This window comes from Canis lupus, chromosome 21 (assembly GCF_011100685.1).
Source record: "Canis lupus familiaris isolate Mischka breed German Shepherd chromosome 21, alternate assembly UU_Cfam_GSD_1.0, whole genome shotgun sequence".
In the NCBI taxonomy this organism is placed as follows: domain Eukaryota; kingdom Metazoa; phylum Chordata; class Mammalia; order Carnivora; family Canidae; genus Canis; species Canis lupus.
The window spans coordinates 17081964-17091701 of record NC_049242.1 but is presented as its reverse complement, the minus strand read 5'-3'; positions in this window follow the sequence as shown (position 1 = coordinate 17091701).

Below are 9738 nucleotides of genomic sequence, written 5' to 3'. Positions count from 1 at the left end.
GTTCTAGAGGAAAGTTTATAGCAATAAAGGCCTACCTCAAAAGCAAGAAAAATCTCAAAAAACCTAACCTTAAACATAAAGGAGCTAGAAAAAGAAAAGCAAATAAAACCCAAAACCAGCAGAAGGAAGGAAATTATAATCAGAGCAGAAATAAATGATATAGAAAGTGAAGAAACAATAGGACAGATCAATGAAACCAGGAGCTTGCTCTTTGAAAAGATCAACAAAATGACAAAACTGACAAAAATTTAGGAAGATTCTCAAAAAAGGGAGAAGAAAGAAAGAGGACTCAAATAAACCAAATCAGAAATGGAAGAGGAGAAATAACAATCAATACCACAGAAATACAAATGATTATAAGAGAGTATTATGGAAAAAAATATATACCAACAATTGGATAGCCTAGAATAAATTCATAAATTCCTAGAAATGCATCATTTCCCCAAATTGAATCAGAACGAAGTAGTGAATTTGAACAGATCAACTATCAGCAATGAGATTGAATCAGTAATCCACAAACTCTCTATAAATGAAAGCCCAGAACCAGATGGCTTCACAGGCATATTCTACCAAACAATTGAAGAACAGTTAATAACTATTTGTCTCAAACTATTCCAAAAAATAGAAGAGTAAGTAAAACCTCCTAATTTATTCTGAGTCCAGCATTACCCTGATACCAAAGCCAGATAAAGACACTAAAAAGAAAACTACAAGCCAATACCTCTGACGAATACAGATGTAAAAATCCTCAAAATATTAGTAAACTGGCAGCCCGGGTGGCTCAGTGGTTTAGTCCTGCCTTCGGCCCAGGGCCTGTTCCTACAGACTCGGGATCGAGTCCCACGTTGGGCTCCCTCTGCATGGAGCCTGCTTCTTTCCTCTGCTTCTCCCTCTCTCTGTGTGTCTCATGAAATAAATAAATAAAAAATAAAGAACTGAAGGCACGCGCACCTGGCAGGGCCTCGGGAGAAGCCGGTAGGTCAGGTGGGGGCTCTGGGCAGAGGGCGCTGAGCCCTGCTACCTTCAGGAGCCGCTGCCCCGAGAGCACTATTCCAGCCCATCTCTCAATCCCTCTCTTTTTTTTCTTGCTTCTCTTTATCTTTTTTTTCCCTTTACTTTTGTTTTGTTTTTGTTTTTGTTTTGTTTTGTTTTGTTTTCTCTTCTTCTTTTTTTCTTCTTCTTTGGGATTCTTGGCCTTTTTACAACTTTGTCTAAAATTTGTTTTTCGGAGATCCCTGGGTGGCGCAGAGGTTTGGCGCCTGCCTTTGGCCCAGGGCGCAATCCTGGAGACGCGGGATCGAATCCTACATTGGGCTCCCGGTGCATGGAGCCTGCTTCTCCCTCTGCCTGTGTCTCTGCCTCTCTCTCTTTCTGTGTGACTGCCATAAATAAATAAAAATTTAAAAAAAATAAAAAAAATAAAATTTGTTTTTCACTTTAGTGGTCCTTTTATTTTATTCTGATCATTTTCTGGCCTCTGACCTCTTCAGAATCTACTAGGGTGAAATTTATTTAGGTCATGGTTGATATTCTTGACTCATCCCACTCATGCAACCACTCTCCACTGAGCAAAATGATTAGAAGGAAGAAATCACCACAAAAGAAAGAATCAGAAACAGTACTCTCTGCCATAGAGTTACAGAATTCTATTCTGTGGATCTGCAGATTACAATTCTATGTCAGAAAGCCAATTCAGAAGCACAATTAAAAAGATACTGGTGGCTCTGGAAAAAAACATAAAGGATTCAAGAGACTTCATGACAGCAGAATTTAGACCTAATCAGGCCAAAATTAAAAATCATTTAAATGAGATGCAATCGAAACTGAAGGTCCTAATGATGAGGGGTAATGAGGTGGAACAAAGAGTGAGTGACATAGAAGACAAGTTTATGGCAAGGAAGGAAATTGAGACAAAAAGAGAAAAGCAATTAAAAGACCACAAGGAAAGGTTAAGGGAAATAAATGATAGCCTCAGAAGGAAAAATCTACGTATAACTGGAGTTCCAGGGGATACCAAGAGGGCCAGAGGGCCAGAAAGCATATGTGAACAAATCATAGCTAAGAACTTCCTTAATTTGGAGAGGGAAACAGGCATTCAGATCCAGGAGATAGAGAGTTACCCACCCCCCAAAATCAATAAAAACAATTCAACATCTCAACATTTAATAGTGAAACTTGCAAATTCCAAAATAAAGAGAAAATCCTTAAAGCAGTGAGAGATAAGAGATCCCTAACTTATATGGGGAGAAATATTAGATTAACAGCAGACCCCTCCATGGAGACCTGGCAGGCTAGAAAGGGCTGGCAGGCTTATTTAGGGTACTAAATGAGAACTTGCAGTCAAGAATACTATATTGAGCAAAGTTGTCATTCAGAATAGAAGTAGAGATCAAGAGCTTCCAAGATAGGCAGAAATGGAAAGCATATGTGACTGCCAAACCAGCTCTGCAAGAAATATTAAGAGGGATCCTGTAAAAGAAAGAATAAGCCCAAAGAAATAATCCACAAAAACAGGGATTGAATAGGTATTACGATGACACTAAATTTATATCTTTCAATAGTTACTCTGAACATGAATGGGCTCATGAACTTGAACTTATCAAGAGACACAGGGGTTCAGACTGGATAAAAAAGCAAGGCCCATCTATTTGCTGTCTACAAGAGACTCATTTTAGACCTAAGGACACCTCCAGCCTGAAAATGAAAGGTTGGAGAATGATTTACTTTTCAAATGATCCTCAAAGAAAGCTGGAGTAGCAATCCTCATATCATATAAATTAAAGTTTATCCCAAAGACTGAAGTAAGAGATGAAGAGGTACACTATATCATACTTAAAGGGTCTATCTAACAAGAGGACCAGAGGACCTAACAATCATGAATATTTATGCCCCTATGTGGGAGCTGCCAAGTATATTAATCAACTAATAACCAAACTAAAGACATACTTAGATAATAATACACTAATACTGGGATACTTCAACACGATACTTTCTGAAAATGACAGATCTTCAAAGCACAGCATCTCCAAAGAAACAAGGGCTTTAAATGATACACTGGACCAGATGGATTTCACAGACAGTTACAGAACCTTACATCCAAACGCAACTGAATACACATTTTTCTCAAGTGCACATGGAACTTTCTCAAGAATAGACTACATATTGGATAACATATCAGGTCTCAATAGACACCAAAAGATTGGGAATGTCCCCTGCATATTTTCAGACCACAATACTTTGAAACTGGAACTGAATCACAAGAAGAAATTTCGAAGAAACTCAAACACGTGGAGGTTAAAGAGCATCCTGCTAAAAATAAATGTGTCAAGCAGGAAATTAGAGAAGAATTAAAAAGATTCATGGAAAAAAATGAAAATGAAGATACAACCAATCAAAATCTTTGGGATACAGCAAAAGAAGTCCTAAGAGGGAAATACATTGCAACAAGCATCCCTCAAAAAATTGCAAAAAACTCAAATACACAAGCTAAGCTCGCACCAAAAGGAACTGGAGAAAGAACAGCAAGTAAAACCTACACCAAGCAGAAAGAGATAATAAAGATTTGAGAACTCCATGAAATAGGGACAAGAAGAATTGTAGAACAGATCAACAAAACCAAGAGTTGGTTCTATGGAAGAATTTTTTTTTTTTAATGTATCATAGTCACACAGAGAGAGAGAGAGAGAGAGGCAGAGACACAGGCAGAGGGAGAAGCAGGCTCCATGCACCGGGAGCCCAACGTGGGACTCGATTCCGGGTCTCCAGGATTGCGCCCTGGGCCAAAGGCAGGCGCTAAAACGCTGCGCCACCCAGGTATCCCCTTTGGAAGAATTAATAAGATAGATAAACCATTAGCCAGCCTTATTAAAAAGAAAAAAGACTCAAATTATTAAAATCATGAAGAAACAAGAGAGATCGCAACCAATACCAAGGAAATACAAACTATTTTAAAAATTATGAGCAGCCATATGCTAATAAATTAAGCAATCTAGAAGAAATGGATGCATTTCTGGAAAGCCACATGTTACCAAAACTGGAACAGGAAGAAACTGAAAACCTGGATAGGCCAATAACCAGGGAGGAAATTGAAACAGTTATCAAAAATCTCCCAAGACACAAAAGTCCAGGGCCAGATGGCTTCCCAGGGGAATTCTATGAACTGTTTAAAGAAGAAATAATACCTATTCTACTAAAGCTGTTTTGCAGGATAGAAAGGGATGGAATACTTCCAAACTCATTCTAGGAGGCCAGCATCACCTTAATTCCAAAAGCAAAGACCCCACCAAAAAGAATTGTAGACCAATGTCCCTGATGAACACAAATGCAAAAATTCCCAGAAAGATACTGGCCCATAGGATTCAACAGTACATTAACAAGATTATTCACCATGACCAAGTGGGATTTTTCCCCAGGATGCAAGACTGGTTCAACGCTCGTAAAGCAATCAACGTGATAGATCATATCAACAAGAGAAAAGACAAGAACCATAGGATCCTCTCAGTAGATGCAGAGAAAGCATTTGACAAAAACAAGCATCCATTCCTGATCAAAACTCTTCAGAGTGTAGGGATAGAGGGAATTTTCCTCAGCATCTTAAAGCCATCTACAAAAATCCCACAGCAAAAAAAAAAAAAAAAAAAAGAAAGAAAGAAAGAAAGAAAGAAAAAGAAAATCCCACAGCAAATATCTTTCTCAATGGGGGAACACTGGGAGCCTTTCCCCTACGATCAGGAACACGACAGGGATGTCCACTTTCACCACTGCTATTCAACATAGTACTAGAAGTCCTAACCTCAGCAATCAGGCAACAAAAAGAAATCAAAGGAATTCAAATTGACAAAGAAGAAGTCAAACTCTCCCTCTTTGCAGATGACATGACACTGTATATAGAAAACCCAAAAAACTCCACCTCAAGATTGCTAGAAATCTTCCAGTAATTCGGCAGTGTGTCAGGATACAAAATTAATGCCCAAAAATCAGTGGCATTTCTATACACTAACAATGAGACTGAAGAAAGAGAAATTAAGGAGTCAATCCCATTTACAATTGCACCCAAAAAAGTAAAATACCTAGGAATAAACCTAACCAAAGATGTAAAGGATCTATATCCTAAAAACTACAGAACACTTCTGAAAGAAATTGAGGAAGACACAAAGATATGGAAAAATATTCCATGCTCATGGATAGGCAGAATTAATATTGTGAAAATGTCAATGTTACCCAGGGCAATATACACGTTTAATGCAATCCCTATCAAAATACCATGGACTTTCTTCATAGAGTTGGAACAAATTATTTTTTTTAATTATTTATTTATTTATTCATGAAACATACAGACAGAAAGGCAGAGACGTAGGCAGAGGGAGAAGCAGGCTCCAGGCAGGGAGCCCGCCGTGGGACTCGATCCTGAGACCGCCCATCACGCCCTGAGCCAGGAGCAGGTGCTCAACCACTGAGCCACCCAGGCGTCCCTGGAACAAATTATTTTAAGATTTGTGTGGAATCAGAAAAGACCCCGAATAGCCAGGGGAATTTTAAAAAAAGAAAACCATAGCTGGGGGCATCACAATGACAGATTTCAGGTTGTACTACAAAGCTGTGGTCATCAAGACAGTGTGGTACTGGCACAAAAACAGACACATAGATCAATGGAACAGAATAGAGAATCCAGAAGTGGACCCTGAACTTTATGGTCAACTAGTATTCGACAAACAGGAAAGACTATCCATTGGAAAAAGGACAGTCTCTTCAATAAATGGTGCTGGGAAAATTGGACATCCACATGCAGAAGAATGAAACTAGACCACTCTCTTTCACCATACACAAAGATAAACTCAAAATGGATGAATGATCTCAATGTGAGACAAGATTCCATCAAAATCCTAGAGGAGAACACAGGCTAACACCCTTTTGTACTTGGCCACAGAAACTTCTTGCAAGATACATCTATGAAGGCAAGGGAAACAAAAGCAAAAATGAACTATTGGAACTTCATCAAGATAAAAAGCTTCTGTATAGCAAAGGAAACAGTCAACAAAACTAAAAGACAACCTACAGAATGGGAGAAGATATTTGCAAATGACATATCAGATAAAGGGCTAGTATCCAAGATCTATAAAGAACTTATTAAACTCAACAGCAAAGAAACAGACAATCCAATCATGAAATGGGCGAAAGACATGAACAGAAATTTCACAGAGGAAGACATAGACATGGCCAACAGGCACATGAGAAAATGCTCCGCATCACTTGCCATCAGGGAAATACAAATCAAAACCACAATGAGATACCACCTCACATCAGTGAGAATGGGGAAAATTAACAAGGCAGGAAACCACAAATGTTGGAGAGGATGTGGATAAAGGGGAACCCTCTTGCTCTGTTGGTGGGAATGTGAACTGGTGCAGCCACTCTGGAAAACTGTGTGGAGGTTCCTCAAAGAGTTAAAAATAGAGCTATCCTATGACCCAGCAACTGCACTTCTGGGGATTTACCCCAAAGATACAGATTGCAATGAAACACTGGAACACCTGCACCCCAATGTTTATTTTTATTTATTTTAATTTTTTATTTATTTATGATAGTCACAGAGAGAGAGAGAGAGAGAGAGAGAGAGACAGGCAGAGACATAGGCAGAGGGAGAAGCAGGCTCCATGCACCGGGAACCCGACGTGGGATTCGATCCCGGCTCTCCAGGATCGCGCCCTGGGCCAAAGGCAGGCGCTAAACCGCTGTGCCAGCCAGGGATCCTCACCCCAATGTTTATAGCAGCAATGTCCATAATAGCCAAACTGTGTAAGGAGCCTCAGTGTCCATGGACAGATGAATGGGTAAAGAAGATGTGGTCTATACATACAATGGAATATTACTCAGCCACTAGAAACGACGAATACTCACCATTTGCTTCAACATGGTTGAAACTGGAGGGTATTATGCTGAGTGAAGTAAGTCAGTAAGAGGACAATCGTTATATTGTTTCACTCATACAGGAAATATAAAAATAGTGAAAGGGATTATAGGGGAAAGGAGAGAAAATGAGTGTGAAATATCAGTGAGGGAGACAGAATATGAGAGCCTCCTAACTCTGGGAAACGAACAAGGGGTAGTGGAAAGGGAGGTATGGGGTGACTGGGTGACAGGCACTGAGGGGGGCACTTGTTGGGATGAGCACTGGGTGTTATACTATATGTGGGCAAATCGAAATCCAATAAAAATACAAAAAAAAAGGCATACAAATTAGTTAAGGTAGAAGCAAAACTTTCACTAGCTGTAGATGACATATACTATATATATACAGAGAGAGATAGATGTATATGACATATACTATATATATAGATAGATGTATATGACATCTACAGTAGAGATATCATCTACATTTCTCTCTCTCTCTCTAGAGTTCTAGAGTTCTATCTAGTTCTATACTAGAACTGATAAGTGAATTCAATAAGTCATACACAAAATCAGTACAGAGAAATCTATTGCTTTTCTACAAATTAATAATAAGATAATATTCATTATGTTTACATACATAAATTATGCTTACATCAGATGTTCTTAAGCTGTTTTTTCGCCCAATGACCTCTTTGGCAGCTGACAAAATCTATGAACTGTCCTTAGAATAATATTTTTAAGTGCATAACATTTTTAAGTCACAGTACAATACAATTGCAAAAGTGTTTAAAATTTTGTGGCATACTAATATTTATGCATTTTCTTATTGCACTGACATAAAGATCTAGCATCAGGTCTGATAACTACCATAATTTCAAAGTAATAATAGATAATTGATATTTTTATATGTCTACTATGTGATATGAAAATACACCTGATTTCTATTGGTATCAAAATCACATATACAGTTAATATTACTGTAATTTGTTGTCTGCATATATAATTGAATGAAATGCTACATTTCATTTAGAAGTTACTAAAAATATATATTTTTTTCTTTTAAAAATGTATCAAGCTCAGTACTTGTTCCTCTTCATCCTCATCATGCTACTGAATTGAGACGTAAATATTTTATGTAAGATACATTCATTTTTTTGTTCTAAAATCTGCATTTGATTTATTCTATAGTTTCTACTTCTTTGCTGAGAAATTTATCTGCATTCATTTTAATAGTGCTTTCCTTTACCTTGTGAAGTATCACCAAATATCTGCTTTAAATATCTTTGTTTTGATGAAGTCCCAATAGTTCAGTTTTGCTTTTGTTTCCCTTGCCTTCATAGATGTATCTTGCAAGAAGTTACTGTGGCCGAGTTCAAAAAGGGTGTTGCCTGTGTTCTCCTCTAGGATTTTGATGGATTCTTGTCTCACATTGAGATCTTTCATCCATTTTGAGTTTATCTTTGTGTATGGTGAAAGAGAGTGGTCTAGTTTCATTCTTCTGCATGTGGATGTCCAATTTTCCCAGCACCATTTATTGAAGAGACTGTCTTTCTTCCAATGGAGAGTCTTTCCTCCTTTATCGAATATTAGTTGACCATAAAGTTCAGGGTCCACTTCTGGGTTCTCTGTTCTGTTCCATTGATCTATGTGTCTGTTTTTGTGCCAGTACCACACTGTCTCGATGACCACAGCTTTGTAGTACAACCTGAAATCTGTCATTGTGATGCCCCCAGCTATGGTTTTCTTTTTTAAAATTCCCCTGGCTATTCGGGGTCTTTTCTGATTCCACACAAATCTTAAAATAATTTGTTCTAACTCTCTGAAGAAAGTCCATGGTATTTTGATAGGGATTGCATTAAACGTGTATATTGCCCTGGGTAACATTGACATTTTCACAATATTAATTCTGCCAATCCATGAGCATGGAATATTTTTCCATCTCTTTGTGTCTTCCTCAATTTCTTTCAGAAGTGTTCTATAGTTTTGAGGGTATAGATCCTTCACATCTTTGGTTAGGTTTATTCCTAGGTATCTTACTCTTTTGGGTGCAATTGTAAATGAACTATTGGGACTTCATCAAGATAAGAAGCTTTTGCACAGCAAAGGATACAGTCAACAAAACTAAAAGACAACCTACAGAATGGGAGAAGATATTTGCAAATGACATATCAGATAAAGGGCTAGTTTCCAAGATCTATAAAGAACTTATTAAACTCAACACCAAAGAAACAAACAATCCGATCATGAAATGGGCAAAAGAGAAATCTCACAGAGGAAGACATAGACATGGCCAACATGCACATGAGAAAATGCTCTGCATCACTTGCCATCAGGGAAATACAAATCAAAACCACAATGAGATATCCACCTCACACTAGTGAGAATGGGGCAAATTAACAAGACAGGAAACAACAACTGTTGGAGAGGATGCAGAGAAAATGGAACCCTCTTGCACTGTTGGTGGGAATGTGAACTGGTGCAGCCACTCTGGAAAACTGTGTGGAGGTTCCTCAAAGAGTTAAAAATAGACCTGCCCTACGACCCAGCAATTGCACTGTTGGGGATTTACCCCAAAGATACAGATGCAATGAAACGCAGGGACACCTGCACCCCGATGTTTATAGCAGCAATGTCCACAATAGCCAAACTGTGGAAGGAGCCTCGGTGTCCATCGAAAGATGAGTGGATAAAGAAGATGTGGTTTATGTATACAATGGAATATTACTCAGCTATTAGAAATGACAAATACCCACCATTTGCTTCAACGTGGATGGAACTGGAGGGTATTACGCTGAGTGAAGTAAGTCAATCGGAGAAGGACAAACATTATATGTTCTCATTCATTTG